Genomic DNA, 17,884 nt, shown 5'->3' on the forward strand with positions numbered 1-17,884 from the left:
AAAAAAAAAAAAAAAAAAAAAAAGCAGGCAATATCTACCAATGAGGTTGCCATATAGGTGAGTCGTCATTAAATTCTCATTTTTGGTAGTGCTGACAAGTCCAAAAACTGCTGTTCACCTTTTAAATTTCTTGCGTTTGGGTGGAAAAGATAATGAAGCAGCTAAATAAAATGACAGTTATCTTTTAAATCTCTAATAGTGCAAGAGCTTCAACTTAGTGTTAAAAGGACACCTAGTTATGAAAATGTTACCGGAAAAATATAATTTAAAAAGGAGGTTTAAATATATATAATATATTTACAAGTTTCCATAAAGCATGAGCTACCTTTAACTGAGCTCAGTCTTCATTTATGCAGTAGGTTTCAAGCATCGTTTGAGAGAAGAGTTAGTGTTTTTCATATCCGGTGTGGACTGTGTCCTTTCCATCTTGCATGGGCATCCACCTGATGATTTACTAAAGTGGTAAATAATGTAGATTTCAATCGGTTTGCAGTTTGGAGGAAATGTCTGTCATTCACAGCTCAGCTGGTTGGTAGCAAATTACAATTATATCAGCGTGTCAAATAAAATTGTCCCAATGCAGCCTTCAGAGGAAGATTGTCTTTATTCTAAAGCCTCTCATGGGGGTGAGGGGTGCAGCAGGGGGAAGAGAAGTAGAAAACAGATGAATCTTTTCAGTATAGGTTTAAAGATTATTACTGCTAACCCAGACTTGCTGTCTCATTGCTGCTTCTAAAAATCTATTATGACTCCATTTTTTCAATTTTAATCTTTATTTCATCTGAGACCTCTATAAAAATATTGTTAATTCATCAACGTAATTTATGACTGCATACCCTGGGCCCATTTAGTGTCAAAACAGAAAGCATGTTCAAATTAAAGATGTAGAATTAAGAAAGGAGAAAAAAATGTTCTGTATAAAGCAGAAGGGTGGGGGAATATCTCTGGTAGCCAGAAATTATTATTTTTTCCCCAAAGTTAGACAATAAGGATAATGATCCTATTATAAATAATTCCCTTTGCACCTTGGGAAAGAATTGCAGGACGCGTAAGAATGAAATTCAAAATTGCCTATCACTTAATGTTTGCAGCTGGACTATTTAGAACAATTTGCCCAGCACTGAAAAGTAATTGGCCCCCCTCTGTAATGCCAGTCATTTTAGTTATGAACTCCCTCCCCAGAGATTGCTAGATGGAACACCTAGGCTGAAAACTTAGCTTTTGTATTTCAAGAACAGTCTTTCTGGGATTTTGCCATATGACCTGGGTATGTCTACATATGAAATTAATGTGCACAAATGAACTTGGGAGATTTTTGCTCCTGGGGGCACTGTTTGAATGTGTGCCCAGGACCTTGTTGCTCTGTAGTTTATTTGTGTACAGCACACGGAGCCCAGTAGGAGCAGCCTGGACTGACAGAGGACCTGGGAGTTCAGCCTGTTAGCCTAGGACTGCTCTGAGAGGCACTGACTGAGGCACGAGGGTACTTAAGTGTGGAGCCAGTTGGAGGCAGCCCCTGCGCTGAAGTACCCTTGTTCCTCAGCCAGCCCCTCTGCAGCACGTGGAGCCCGGTTGGAGCAGCCCTGGGCTGGCTGCTCTGGCAGGGCTCCATGTACTGCAGGGCGGCTAGCTAGGGCATGAGGGTGCTTCAACATGGGTGCAACACTGAAGCACCCTATATCCCAGCCAGCTGGGGCGGCATCTACACTTACATTGCTGCGCACAAAAAAAACTCCACAGCAGGGTAGTACTTGTAAATACCCTGCTGTAGAGTTTATTAGTTTTGTGCTCCCTAATAGAGGTGCACCTGTAGATGCTGAGACATTTACTGCAAAGTTAATTAGTCAACTGTGCATTAAATGTGTCATATAGATGCACTTCCTTATATACAACATACTATCCTAAATTCTCTCTATACTATGTGCCTATCTACTTGCTTAAAATAATTTTAGAAATATTCATTCTATTTGTTCATCTCTATAAGGTGGTCTGATTTTTGCTGCTGTGAAAAAAGTAGAGGTGGTGGGATAGTTTGGAATGAGCAGCAGAAGACATTTTTATGCTCTAGCTCAGTGGTGTTCAACCTTTTGGCCTCAGGGGCCAGATAAGTGGTGCATGGCTAGCCCACAGACCAGGTGGAGTCTTGTGTACTAGGTTTGCGCCTCAGGGCCTGGCACCACTCCTTTCCACTCCTGTGCACTGGGATTAGGCCCTGGGCCCAGCACCACCCTGTGCCCAGCCCTGTGTCTTAGAATAGGACCCCCAGTCCAGCACACAGGGCCAGGAGCTCCCCATGTGTCTGGAATTTGTCAGTAGTGGAGCAGTATTGCTGTTCCCCCACAACCAAACTTCTGCACCTGTGGGGAACCCAGCAAGCTGGGTAATACAGTGCCATAGGCTGGATCTGCTCTGCGAGTCAGGGGTTGAGCATCAACGCTCTAGTTAGTAGGCATTTACTTCCATAGTACTATTCTCTAGTGCCCATCTTCCATTCTTCCACTCCAAACAATATATCGAGAAGCCTAAGGGGATGATCCAGTTGCAGTTGGATTATACTAGTTATCCACAAATTCCTAAAAGAGAAAATGCAATGTACAGTTTATTACTGAGCTGGGCATCAAAGCACTTGTTTTGAAAGAGCATTAAATGGGTCCCATCAAAGATCTGTATCCCTGTCTTTCTCTCCACCCTTATCAGCTGGGCATGTTGTTTATTTCGATGTGAGTGTTATTCCCAAAAGAGAAGGTATTTAGAGTGAGTTTTAACTTTATTGATCTTTAAGACTGGTCAGCTCAAAAATTATAGCAATTTGTATGACAGCGCTAGAGCAGGAGTGAGCGAAGTGGACTGCATTTCCCAGCAGCCCCTTCCCAAGTAGCTGCGGCCAGTTTCCTTGGAGACCCCAAAGTGGCAAAGCAATGACAGCACAGGGCCCAGGGTTTCCATGGAGACTGGCTCCAGCAGTGCTGCATGCCCTAGGCATGTCTCCATGGAAACCCTGTCCCTGCACTGTCACAGCCATGCCACTTCTGGGGTCTCTGTGGGAACTGGCTACAGCAGCGTGAGCAGGTGCTGCTGGGAAATGGAGTTCAGCTGCCAGCTAGAGCCTTATTTTGCCCACCCCTGTGCTAGACCAAATGAGAATCTATTAATCCATTTAACGTGAACAAATGTTAGTGTAACAGCTCCCCCCCACCCAAAACAAAATATGTTGCATAGTGAATAGTGAAAAGGGGAGGAATTCAGAAATAAAGTTTTGATTTTTCCTCATGCATGAATTAAGAGACACCACTTAATGTATATGCTTCTGTTTTACCATCTTGAAAAACAGGGATCATAATTTTACGTATATTTCAGAATAACAGTAATGTTTAAGGCCTCTGCTGCATTCTGGAAAGCATTATTGTTGTTACTAGTTAAAAATGTTTAGCAAAACCAAAGCAACTATCACAAACATCTTTCTTGTCACCTTTTCTACATAGAACTTTTAAGTGAAGTCCCTTTTGAGATTCCAAAGACATTTAAACAGAAATAGGGAGCCTGACTTACTTTACAACCTATTTACTTTCTATCACTGAAGAGCAGGGAGACATGGTAATGTTGTACAGTGGTGTAATAGGGCAGTTGCTCCATATGGGGCAGCGTGAGCCGATGGTGGTAGCAGCTGTTTTTCTGCAACTCCTTCTACCCTTCACTCCAACCAAAGATGGTGCCCCAGTGCTGCTACCCTGGTTGCTCCCCTCAGTTACAGTAATGTTTTATGATGCAGGTGCAAGTCATAGAGATGCTTCTTCTATGTTTTATTCATCAAAACTGAGACTTTGTAGACTGTGTGGGATAGGAACGGAGAAAACAAAAATCTGCTGGTTAGAAATTGATTTCTAAGAATTAAACAGACAATAAGCTGAAATCACTGGTTGAATAGGTGAAGTAAATTCTCCATGATGCACCATGCGCAAAAACTGCACACACAAAGGAAAGAGTGAAGATTCCACTGAGCAGTTTTGGTACACCTTTTTAGCTCCGATAGAAGAAAAATAACTTGAGTTCTTTCATCTGGACAGAGCCATGTCCATTCAGTAATATAAAAAGTCATACTATATATCTCGCCACACACTTTCCTCCCTCAAACCTCCAATTCAGTTAAGAAGCCTTTTTCATTAAAATGATCTTTGAGCTCAGAAAAATCCACCAAGTGCAGAGCCAGGGCAGCACTTTTGCTTTATTAATGATGGGAAGTTATAATGCTTATTTTATATATATTTTATGGCCTAGTCACATTTTTGGACATTGTTAACAGTAATTTAGCTACAATTTAGAGTTTTCAAATGCCTTTATTTTCATACGATTTTTTCTTATAATTCTTAAATGAATCATAACAAAGGAAAAAATGGGCCGAGACCTCTGCTAAGGAGATTATTTAAAGTAGATTTCTTGCATCCTTTTCCGGTTATTCATATTTTTAAGTGTTTAGGAATAAGTATGAAAATCTATTAAATACATGGATTCATTTAAACCACCCAACACATGTACAGCTATTTTAAAATATGTAAAATCTAAAATATTTTAACAAAGTTTTTCAAATGTTATGTTCATCAGAACTGCAAGACTTGCAAGTGTAGTGTATACACTTCCTGAGAAGCTTGCTGTGCAAGAAAACTAGCAAGCTGGGACTTGATGGATGAGCATCATCAGTTTTCTTTGAACTCTGACCTCTTTCTGTTATGATATGACATCATATTGTCTTATGGTAGTGAAAATGAAGAAAGCTCAGGTGCTTTTTCTCAGAACTGCAACTAATTCTGATCTGCTGAAAACATTATATTTTTGTCAGTCTGAATTAGTCTACATTAAAAGGAGCTGCTTGCCTAGCCTACAGTTGTGCCCAAAGAGAGCATTTTTGTTAGTGATATGCCAGCAGTGCAAATATGCCAGAATGTTGCTGTTTCAAGTTTTATTCTGTACCTTAAGCACTTTTGATCAAAGAGCAATCCCTTAGAAATGCACTTTGAACTGATTTGACTTATTTTTCTACAATATGAAATGAGATTTTGCTTTTTAAAAAGATTAATATATATATAAATAGATACAGACAGATGTTCTGTTTTTGTGACGGTAGGAGACCTGAATCATTAAAATGTCAAAAATGTCACTTTCTTCATTTAGGGCTGCTCTTTCTTTTTAGCAGTCCCAGATTACCTGCCCTTACAGAACAAAACAAAATAAAAGATTAATAAAACACACAGACAGTTAATCTCTGGCAACCTGAAAGGTTTCCTTGCAACCTGAAAAGAAAAAAAAGCACTGACTGAAGGCTGCACCATTAACTGACTGTAAGAAGGTGCTGAATGTCTGTGGAGTTGATGTATTCTTCATGTGCTAGATTTCTACAGTGGTGAATTTTACCACTGATGTGGAGTTATAACAAATTCTGTACATTGTATTTCATATAAATCAGTTCAAAAGTGTTTGAAACCATCATAAAATTAGATCACCTGCATTCCTCAGCCATAGCTCACTCTCTCATGTTTCCTTTCTTTAACATCAGTGAAGTTTTTTTTTATCCATCAGAAATAAATCTTCCATTTTTTTTTACAGTTCATTTTGGGCACATATTTTTTTCTGCAATATACTAAGAACCAATTTCAGATGTCAAATATTACATATATTGTCAATAAAGGGTATTATTATAAAGTTATTAGCTTTATATGCTTGCCTGTGCAAAAGAAAATAGAAACCAAATCAGAATTTTCAACTTAGTTTCTACACTTCTATTTTATTTCAGACCCCATGCAAGTAAAGGTGCAATGGGATCTAATATAAGATCCACACAGTTGCACCTTCTACCATGTCACACAGATCCTGGGCTCCTCCTGCACTGACAAGCATCTAGCTCCCATAGCTTGGAGCCCCCTCAGTGGCAAGCTGCAATTTCACGCACCCCCAAGGCTGGGGATTGTGGCTGCCACGCTCCCCCAGTCCCAGAGAGTTTCATATACTCCTGAGGCTAAAGGATCGTGGCTGTTGCTATTCATCAGCCGTTGGGGTTTCACACAACTGGGTCCTGACACCCAGTGTCCACAGCTGTGGGACTTTGGGTCCCCATGCTGCTGGCATCCAGAGTTGGCAGCTGCTGGGGCTGAGGTTCCCCTCAGTTGTGGGAGCTTCCAGCCATAGGAAAGACACTGCTACATGTGAAAATTAAAGTTTGAGAGCAACCAGCTATAAAGGTAGTGCACATTTTCAAGGTCTAATTTTATAACTACAGTAGTTGGAGCTTTTTATTGTGTTATAGCTATTTTGCACTTGTAGCTGGTAATTGCACAATTAACCAGTTAATACCTGTAACATGCAGAGGGGTAGTTTCTACAACTGGGATAGCATACATGCTCACTTTGTACATATATAAGTAACTACCTGATGCTCAAGACAATGAAGACTCAAGAATGGAATTTCCAAACCCATATATCTTAGCAGAAAACAAAAATGTCAAAAGTATTATAACCACACTATGGATTAAATGCTTCGGGAATTAAAATTTATAAAGTAAATACTTTAAGAAATGTAGTTTTTAGGACTTCTCTTTTTACGTGGTCTATAAAACATGTTTCTCCAAATAGATTACTGTCAGAACTTCTATGTAGCAAGAAAAATTCTGTTCATAACTTACGTTTATCGAAGGCTAGTGTTTTGGGGTTTACAATTAAAATGTAGACAGATCTTTAATTAAATTAACATGATTGCAGCTGCTACTTAGGGGTCTCTGTACATTTATTATACTTATATTACAGATTTTTAATGTTTTTTAAGCTATTGTAAATCACAAAGCAGAATTTAATGGTAATTTGGGTATCTGCATCATTTCTCTTTGTTTCATTGTTCATTATGGGACATGAATGACACCTTGCATATGAAGTAAGGTTGAGTGGTTTGTTCAACCAGAAAAAACACTTTATCTTTATTATTGGTAATTCATACGTAGTTTAATCACTGTATATGTTTTACACACCTTTTCAAAAGACTCCTAACCTCTGTTATTAATATGAAGAGGTTGTGATAGCTCTTAACTGAAATGTCTTTTCTTTAGCTACCTACAGCTGAGTGCGAATTTTCATTTGGTAATTTCTCATGTCTTCAGTGAACCTGTGGCATATACTGAGATGCCACAGATCACAAGTTATATGTCAGACTTCATTGGACTGGATGTAACATAAGTTTTATCATAATTTTCTCTCTCTGCCGAGATCTGGTATGGTGAACATCTTACAGCTGTAAGAATACTGAACTGTCATGTAATAAGCCGACATCGTGCAGACCAAAACTAAGTTCTTCTCCATGTTTTTCCATCCATGCACATTTATTTTGATCCTGGACCTGTCCAAATCACTGGCTACCAGTAGTGATCAATTAGTCCCTGTCTTGTGTATTTAAGAAATAGCAGGACATGAGTTAAAACATCAGATTCATTTCACTGATAAACTAAGTTAACATTGTGTTTAAAATCTTCAGAGCTGAACAGGTAAGTGCTCTCACTTTTTTAGTCTCACCATCTTCATCAAGTGTTCAAATGCAAACATTTTTATCAATGCTGTATTTATTTGGAGAAGTACTAAATATACATCTAATCCCAGATATTTATTTATTTTGGTGCACAGCAGATCTTAAATGTATACTTTTTCTTTTTCAAATGAATTATTTATGCTTTTACTTAAATATAACATACTGGTGTATATAATGAGTGGTGCTGAAATTAGTTCCAGTTATCAAAGATGTGAATGACACAATGGGTGCCTATGTGCTGTGTTTAGAGAATCTGAGAAACACTGGTACTGAGTACACTATTCTGTTTTTCCAAATGTTTCCTGGTTTTCTGTCAGCTTTCAGTCTTTCATGGGTCATTCAACATACACTACCCTGGATGACTTTTTTTGAGCTGCCATATGCCAATCAAAATGAAGTAGATGCTTTCTAGTAAGCAGAGAAAATAAGCTTGCTTTATTTGAAATTGGCCGCGTTTCCCTTAGAAAACGTTCTTGCATTTCCTTTCATTCCTAACCCCATTTTGGCCTTTCCTAGAGGTGAAGGAGGTACAGTGAAGAACAAGCGGCTAATAAAATAAAAGGAGAGCTCACGAAAAATAGGCAAGTTAGGCACCAGAGGTTGGCATGATTTAAGCTCAATCAGCATAAACATTTAAGTACTGACGTAGGAGAATGCAGTGTACTGAATAGCTGCCCTCTCCAGTGTTTTCTGAAGCTTTAATCACACTAAATAAAATTAATTTTCCTCCTGGTTTAATAGCCACTATCTTGCCTAACTCTTTGGTATACAGAAAGATGTTGATGTAGTAGTTTGAAATGTTTGGGGGTTTCTTGTTTGTTTTTGTAACAGGAGGATTGATGTGTGTGATTAAATTAAACATTTTTAGTGCATTGCCAGCATGACTGGATCAGTGTTTTGATCATTTGTGCATTTGTACCTTGGGCTCTATTTACATATCGACTGTGAGAAAGCTAGGTATCTCGAATAGTTGCTTGCATTTAGAAGTGTCATTTTTGTGCAGTAAAATGATAATCGACCATAAAAAAAATAGAATTATTCAGGAGACTTTAAGTTGCCATATATTTTTAATTAGGAAGATTTATTTGGTTGTAGTCATTTGTCGATCTGTTCCTTAGGGTCACATAGATCTTTAATTTTATTTTGCTTGGACAAACTGAGGCTGGGCTCCTCATTCCTGCCATGGAGCTCACTGTGCTGTTGACAGGATGAGTGGAATTTTTCCCTTTCGACCTCTGGACTCATCTTCCTCCCTTCTCCTAGAGCACAGTCTTGTTGCTGGCTGGCTCCCTCTCTTGGTGCACTTCTGGAAATTCCCTATGCATGCTTGATGTTTGGGGCCATTCAATCCATCAGGCCCTGTTCTCAAAGTTCCTAGTTTAATTTTCCATGAGAAAGTGTGCTTTGTCCCTCTGGGGATTAAAGTTGCTCTGAAGTAGTAAAATACAGGGGGGGATTATGATTGGAGATGAAACATGAGTTTTCCACTTAGCAGTCAGGATCATCATCATGGAAGACACTTGGCCAGTGACCATCTCTGTCCTTGTCCCAGTGGAGTCCATGTGAGTTTTGCTATGAATTTTCAGTGGGCATTGCACTGCATTCCCCTTTTGTGGCTTAACAGTGTGTGTTGGTGGACATAAGTATTTATTCTGATTTGGTTTGAAATATCTTTTCTTACTGATAGTTTAGTTGTTTCAGGGCAGAGGAAAAGTCAGTTTTGGAAAGCACCTATGAATAATAAAATTTACTTCATGCAACAAACTGGCAATATTACTGCTTTTGTTGTTATCTGTTTATGAGCACAGGATGAATTCTACCAACACACAGCTAACTGTAAACGTCTGTATGATTGTTTTTAAGCAGATTAACACATTTTAGTTCTGTTTTGTCAAACTTATTTTGATTGATGAAAATGGAAATCCATTTTCCCCTCTGGGGGTATTTTAATAATATGTTGCTATAAAAAAATAAGAATCTGGAATTTAAAAGACAAGAAATGAGTCAGAGTTAAATACATAGCATAACAAACTATCTCCATTTGGAAAAACCACAAAAAAATCTTCAAAAGAAAGGCTTGAAGTTAGGCTCTTTTATCAAACATCAGAAGGATAAGCTTGTGTTCTTAGAATCTAATTGAAAGGGATTTTCCAAAGGGGCACAAGAGATTTAAAACCTTCAGCATGAACTTTCAAGCATATCTACCTGAGATGTAAGGTGGCTTTTTTTTTCTAATTCCACACGTAAAAGGATGTTAATCATTAGACTATTTTGTATTACATTAGTCCTGTCATACTTAGGATTTGTTGTTTTGATTATAAGCTTTGATTTTTGTGGTTTCATAGCTCATGTGTTTGAAAATGTACCCAACTGTATTACAGATCACCGGACTACTTGAGAATTTTTTTCCCTTTTTTCTTTAATGCCAAAGGTGCTATTTATAGATGTACTGAAACATCATTTGAATTTAATTTAGGATGTACTAGAACAGGGATTCTCAAACTGTGGTACACATACCCCTGAGGATATGCAAGACATCTTTGCGGGGGTAATCTGGAGAACTTGTGTAATGGCAGATTTAATTTTGATTATAATAATTGGCATTTAACGGGTTAAAATATAAAACGTATGCCAGTTGGGGTAAGCAGGCAGTTGGTAAATCTGGAAGGGGCTATTCAATAAGAAAGTTCAGTAACCTCTGTACTAGAAGAAAGAATATCTCACATATGAAATAAATGTTACTAAGAGTTATTCAGGTTGTAAGGCATGTGAACATGTACATATTTTTGCATGCTTGTGCTCTCATGTAACTGCTCCCCCTCCCCCCATGGAAAAAGGAACTGCTTTTAATGAGGCAAATTGTCCAGCCTTATAGCAGTACTAAATTTAATTAACACGTTTAATAACCCATAGAAAAAACAATGTTTTAGAAGGTGTTTGAAATGTTTCTGTACCGAATAGAAAAACTGAGAGCTTATGTTCACTCTTTATTGTGCTGAAGTTATCATTTGGAATCCAAGGGAAAATGTTATATATAACTTAGTCAAATAAATAACCGAACAAGATTTCCTCTCTATACCTTGCTTGATGTTATTCGGGGCTTGTGTTGATCTTGTACCACTGCTATTTCAGGTCTAGGCCAGCGCCCAAAACCTTACTTCACAGAATGCAGAGCCCTGCTCCATCCCTTCACTTACTTCTTCATTAACTTGTAATGCCTGTATTTAGTCTGTAAGCTCCTCAGTGTGGGTATAAGTTCTTTTTAACTATATCATGAGGCTTTACTCCTGGGCAGTATAAAATAAAAAAAATGAATGGGCGGGTCATTTGATTTCTTCTTGCATGTGTTCATTTTTAAAATCTTGAGTACACATTTGTATGTCACAGGACGTACTTTAGACTGAGTCTTTTTATTTTTTTTCTTAACAGAGGCACACAGTCATACTAAATAGTTCGCAAAAAATAATTTGGCAGTGGACTCGGAAGAAGTTAACAAACTCATTTTAGTTGCCCTGTACTTCACTCATCGGTTCCTAGAGCTATGTCTTAGAGAATCTTTCTTATAAAAGTTCCGGTATATGTGATTTTTTTTGGGTGCTTTATTCTGAATCCGTGGTGTGTATTTGATTAATCAGATAAGAAGTATGCCCATCCAGATGCTCCGGTGCAGGATTGGCTCCCATGGAACCCTGGAGCAAAAGATTTGGCACTTTGTATTTAACTCTGTGTTTGTCATTAGACTGTTTTTAAAAGCCAATTGAAATATGTGTAAAAGGACACCAGACTTATAGCCAGTAGTGTAACAAAGACAAAGTGAGCACGGCAGCAGCACCAGGTGCTGACATTTTTATTGCGGGGGGGAATGACAGCTGTCACCACAGCCCCACAAGTAAAGAGACATTACAATTGATAAAGTCTGAGCTAGATTTTCTTCTTTTCCAGTTTGATGAAAATATTTACTAAATTTAATTCACAGTGTCATAGTCTGTCTTCACTTATGCCTGCCTACCCTGATTTCAGTGCTGCCACCATATTTGGCCTGCAGAATTTTTGGAACCATTGTTTATTATGTAGACTGGCTCAGTATCCTGAGTGCATACCCAAACATAGGGAGATGGACAGTCCTTGCCCCCTTAAAAATGTCTAAGCTCAAGCACATAAAACGTGCATCCCCTACCGTGTATGGACAGCATATCTAAAAAAAAAACTTTCCATGTTTACTTATAAAGTTTGCAAATTTGTCATGGAATTACTTGAGAGACGGTAACTACAATACGCATCGTCGTCCTTAATCCTACTCCAGAACACAACTGCACATCAAAGTGCGACATAAATCTGAACTAAGTTTATGGGTTGCTTGTTCTAAAACCCTGGGTTGAAAGCACAATTTTAATATTAGAGCTTTCTTTGGTTAATGACAGTTTGTATGATTTTGATTTTTACTGTTGCAATTTCCAACTAGTCATGAAGTAATTTTAACTTTATGCATCAGTACTTCCTGGGTCACTGACTAGGTGCAAGAAGATGAATACCAAAAGACTTGCTGAAACCGATGTTGTTTGTGATGCAAAAATTAATATATTCTTGTATGTTTCTTTTCCAAAAGAAGTTGTCCTGCAAGAAAATTAGTAGGCAGTACCCTTTTTAACACTGTGTGATGCAGGTTGACTTTGTATTTAAGGAAGCAGGTTGGGCTCATGAGAGCTGGGTTCAAGTCCTATATCTGTAACTGTGACCTTTCTCTCTTTTGGTCTTAGTTTCCCATCTGTAAAATGGAAATTCTTTTTTGCTCAAATGAGGTTTTTGTTATAGATCGCAGCAATACATTCTGGTCTTAACATTCTGAAAGATTATAAAATAAGACATTGCATATTCCTTTCTGTTCAATGCCAGCCCTTATTAATACCAGATCAGATATTGTTTGGCATTTAAAGAGATAATGTAAAATTAAAAATCAGCATTTTCATAATAGGGTCTAAAGTTCTTTATATTTGAACCCAATAAGTGGTTTATTGCATGGTAGATCTTCCCAAGATGATGCTTGAGACCAGCAGCAAAGAACATGCTCAGTCCCTTAAACGTGATTGTTGAGAGGACTCCTTTTGTATTATGTTTGTCTGGTACTACTGCTGGTGTAGTGTATTTGCTAAACTAGCTGTAGTTGGTTCCTTATGTAAGAGGGAAAACATGAAGGCAGTTCTTTTAGAATTTCCTGATGATGGGGATGAGGGAGAGTGAGGGTAGAAGTATGAAAGAGTAGCAGGTGCTTGGAAGCCCCAAACCCCACAACATGCATTTCTAGCATTCAGCACCTAGCAGAGATATCTGTCTCCTTTCCCACATGATTCCCTGGAAAGTATCCAGTTTACAGCATGCTTACCCCTAAAGATGGAAACCTAGTGCTGCTGGAAACCTAGTGCTGCTTATATATTACATGCGCATACTGGTGGTGTCTTTGCTTCCTGTGGAACTTATTTTCAAAATAAGTTGCTTCGAGGGTGCCGGATCTATCTGGTCTGTGTGTTGGGTGTGGGGACAGAGTTAACAGTGCACATTCAGGAGACATTACTGGGGGTCAGATTCTGGTTTGCTGTCAAACATGGCATGGTACAAATATGCAATTCTAGTAATAAAGAATTGAAGTATGCCTTGAAAATAGTTTTACCATCTCTGTTAAATTAGTTTAAACCACAAACACCCACTGAGCACACAGGGTTACTGTCCTTGAACACCCGCTGTTCTAGAAAGTGAATGGAGTAGAGCATGGAAGTCAAACTACAACCCACAGAGCTGTGTCATTTAGGTTGTGGGCATCCTGGGAAGGACCACAGATTTCCTTGCAGGGTAGGAGGTGCTGCCAGCAAATTATGGGACTCATTTTGGCAGCAGAGGAGCAAGTAAAGATCACAGTAAACCCCATGGTTTCATGAGCTGGCAAAGCACCTTAAGCACCCATGGGGGGATTAATACTGCCACTGTCAGAGTTGGGTTGTGATCTGGCTGGTGAGGAGCCCCAGTATCTAGATCTGGCTGGGGGGGAGAGGGGTTGCAAATGGATTTGACAGTCCTGGAGTAGAGTGGGTGCACCTCTAAGAGAAGGTCATAAGCAATGTGATGACACTCTTTCTATGCCCCACAACAGTAAGTACCAAAATATGTCTTCAAACGGTTGCATAAGAACTGGCCTATGAAATGGAGGAAAACTATAGCAAGATGCAAAAGTACATTTCACTTAAACACTTACTGGTATGTGACTTATTTTTTTGAAGCTTCTAGAGTGCCTTGAGAAATGTAATTCATTTTTAAAAATTAACCACATTTTGACAACATCCCTTTAATTAAAATTGAGAATAAGTCCCTTGACATGGATTTGGGAGGGAGAAAATTCAGTGGGAGGAGGCAGTGCCAGTGAGAAGCTTGACTTCTGAAACAATTTTCTACCTCCAGAAGAGTTTGCTGTAACCACTGACTTCAAACTTGATTTCCGTTAAAAGTGAAGGGATGCCCTTGTAACCTTTCAGCCACATTTACTATGAAGGGAAGAGGATCTTTATGATTTCTTATCTGTCACATACATGCTCTCCACTTATCCCTCCATTTGTGTACATGCTACAAGTGGTACATTGTACTGTGTTATAAAAAAGTAGATGGCAAATGGGTTTTTTAATGGTAGCTATTGTTCTATTTAAGTGGTTGTGGTGCTATTTAAACACCAGGTAGACAAAGCTGAGGAATTCTTAAAAGTAAAAATATTGAGGTTCCTACAAAAAGAAATATTATCATAACTCCATTAAAGGATGTCTTGCTGCTCTGCCCTCATTTTGCCCACTACCTTGCTTCAAAATATAGGCAAAGACAGACCTCAGTCACAAGACAAATGTACAACACTGGATATAAATGCAGTGTGTTGTATGTAATGGTGAGCATTGTGGGTAATGAGCATTATGATTGTAGTTTCATGGTTAAGGCTGCAATAGGATTTTGGTTATGACAGTTTTGTATTTCTTACTATGAAGCTAAAACACTGATTTAATTTAAAAATAAAATAACAAATGCAAAGCACTCTTTGAGAAGCCTGTGAATTTATAGTCCCTGGCAATTGTCCATGGAAAAAGAAAACTGTCAAATATTGTACTTTATGGGATTATTTCATGTTCTGTCTCACCAAATTTGTACTCCATTTTTCACATCAACTACAAAATCCACTAACTTCAAATTTCACACAGGTGCCAACATTCCTCTTTGAAGCCAGGAGATCATGAGTGCATGTCTCCCCATTTTCATTGGTGGAGGTAATTCTACCAACCCTTACTACTGGCCAAGGCTTCTGGTATCCTTCCTCAATTTTACTGCTGGTACATATCATCTCAAATACTCAAATATAAAATCTCTTGAAAGAGAGAAAATAGCACAGAACTCTCCCAGGACTGAATCAAGTCATATCTGAAGAGCTATAGTGTCTCAGAAAGATTAGTATAAATATGGGGTTACAGTCTCTGTAAACTGGAGTTATTGCTTTATGCCCAACTCGACCTGACCCTATGATGCTATGTCTTCACTTTGTTCCCATTGCTTCTGGAGAGGCCTGCTCCCACTCCCAGTTGCACTCACCAAACCTGGACGTAAGATGATGAAACCACTCCAGCTACATATCCTGGCTGCTGCACCTAAGGACATGAAAGACAGATCTCAAGAGCAGTGCCCTGAGTGCCTCTGGAGCAGCTATGCTAGCTAATTTCTGTGTTCTGTGCATGTGAGAAGGTCAGGGTATGCTCAAATGCTATGCTTCCCTAGAGTACTGGAAATGCGAGGTGGATATACCCAGAGAGAGGTGAGCGATGCAGTCTTGAATTACGTGATATACCTGCTATTTGTTGTGCAGGACTGTCCTGTGGGCAAGCCACTGGGCTGATAAACAGGGAAACTCAGAGGGTTCTATCCTTGGCTTAGCTACAGATTTCCTGCTTTACATCCTGAGGAAGTTATTTAAGCCAAAGTTGTCAAAAGCAACCTTTGATTAGTATGGTCTTCAGGTGTTCTTGAGACAAATAGGATTAAAGTGATGGTTCTTTTACACATGTGTAGAGGGATCTTTCAAAAGTAAAGAGGGGATTTGGGTATCTGTCAGCTTAATATATTTTTTTTAATTTTTCAATTCCACTGTTGGTTCTCCAGCTGTAATAGATGGCAGCTCCTTTCTAAAAAAAAAAAAAAGAAGGAAAAGGTTTAGAATCATTTCCAAGCAACATAATAGGTATTTTGGTTTGGTTCTCTACTTTTTTCGTTAAACAAATCCTTGTATATGTTTGAATCCCTGGGGTCAGTCTCAAGCATTAGGACGTACCTAGTTAGTGGCACAAGGAGCAAGTATCTTCTTGTAAGCTTTGATAAAGGGAACCAAATGACGCTGGATTTTCAGTAAGTGAAGTAATTATAAATAGGAAAGAAGATTTTTAGTTCATTTTTTTTGGACTCTGAATATAAGTAACGTCCCTCTATTAGGTACACAATAATTAAAGATTGATACTTGTCTGCAAAGATGCTGAGGTTTGACAGATTATACTTACCTTTGTGCATTGTGTATATGTATCAATATCTCTGTCTATGCCAGGGGTGGGCAATTATTTTGGGCAGAGGGCCACTTACTGAGTTTTGGCAAGCCATTGAGGGCCACGTGACAGGCAGCCCAGGGCAGATTAATATTAATTTTCTAAATTTTTTAGTGGCCCCATGGGCCAGATAGAATGGCCTGGTGGGCTGCATCTGGCCCCTGGGCCACATTTTGCCCACCCTTGGATATGTGCTACTTTTTATACATTGGTTTTATTTAAGGAAAGAAAAGTTGTATTTTATGTCATTTGTGTCCCTTTGATGGACTCATATCTTGTCAGTTTATTACATTTGTAATGATTGATGTACACTACATTACAGTTATATGGGAGAGACATTGACATAGGGTTTAGGCTCAGTTCTGATGGACTAGATGGAGATGACTAGATGGAGGTTGATGCTGGTGGTATGTCATATTTAATTACAACAACTTTACAAGAGCTGAGTGGCTTAAAATATAAAACAAAATACTGGACAAAATACAGGCATACCTCGGAGATATTGCGGGTTCGGTTCCAGACCACCACAATAAAGCGAATATCGCAATAAAGCAAATCACATGAATTTTTTGGTTTCCCAGTGCATATAAGTTATGTTTACACTATACTGTAGTCTATTAAGTGTGCAATAGCATTATGTCTAAAAAAACAATGTACATACCTTAATTCAAAAATACTTTATTGCTAAAAAATGCTAACCATCATCTGAGCCTTCAGCGAGTCGTAATCTTTTTGCTGGTGGAGGGTCTTGCCTCAATTTGTAAAAAAACGCAATATCTACGAAGTGCAATAAAGCGAAGCACAATAAAACGAGGTATGCCTGTATTTGGGATCTGGCTTGGATCCAGCATGGTGTCCTAAGTGAGTGCATCATAAAATCACTGCAGATCAATGCAGAATTTACATGAGTGACTTACAAGAGCCGTAGAGCCAAGCGAACATGGTGATTGAATTAGCTGCTACATTTCGAAAGGATTCTCCCTCCAGGTCAGACTTCTAAACATTGTTGTGGTTGTATGGAGAAGTTCATGTTGTTGTGAATTGAAGTATACCTACACTGTGCAGCAAGGGAAGACTTTGGCTTCTAGAGTTTCATAACTCTTTACCTTTGACAAGCATGACTAATTTTCATTTAAAAAAACAGAAGGGAAAGTGATGCAAGCAATAAATGTAGAAGAATTTTCAGTAGTACTGCCTTCATTGAGGAACTGCCAATCTTCTTAATATAAATAGCCATTTATAGTATGATGTGTTTTACTGCTATAGAGTTTAAATTTAACCTACATATACTTAGCTCTCAAGTAATATCTCATTTATTTTTAAAGTGTAATGGATAAGCTGCTTTATAATAATATGAAGCTTGTCAAGAGAAGAAAATTTCACAAACATTTAATGTGTATGTGTGCTTACTCTGTTGCATATGTCCAGATGTGGCTTTTGTGCATGTAGCATACTGCAAATTTTTATGTCGCTTTCTTAATTTTATTTTTTTCCTATTTATTTTTTAAATTGGATTATAGAAAAGAGAGAAACTACATATTTGTACAAATTTGTTCAAATTTGCTGATGACACTAAGATGTGGGGGGATGTGGGCACACTAGAAGGGAGGAATAGGCTGCAATCAGACCTAGACAGGTTACAGGGGTGGGTGGATGAGAATAGGATGGGATTCATCACCAACAAGTGCAAGGTGATGCACCTGGGGAGGAACAAC

The 17,884-nt window shown here is 38.5% G+C and overlaps 1 protein-coding gene across 2 annotated transcripts in view; it reads left to right on the forward strand.

The window, feature by feature from the left end:
• The window catches only part of SRBD1 (S1 RNA binding domain 1), a 256,830-nt gene that overhangs the window by 213,140 nt on the left and 25,806 nt on the right, over positions 1 to 17,884 (forward strand). The gene's annotated exons all lie outside the window — the stretch shown is intronic.

Source organism: Gavialis gangeticus, unplaced genomic scaffold (genome assembly GCF_001723915.1).
Source record: "Gavialis gangeticus isolate Ggan-Ray unplaced genomic scaffold, GavGan_comp1, whole genome shotgun sequence".
NCBI lineage: Eukaryota > Metazoa > Chordata > Crocodylia > Gavialidae > Gavialis > Gavialis gangeticus.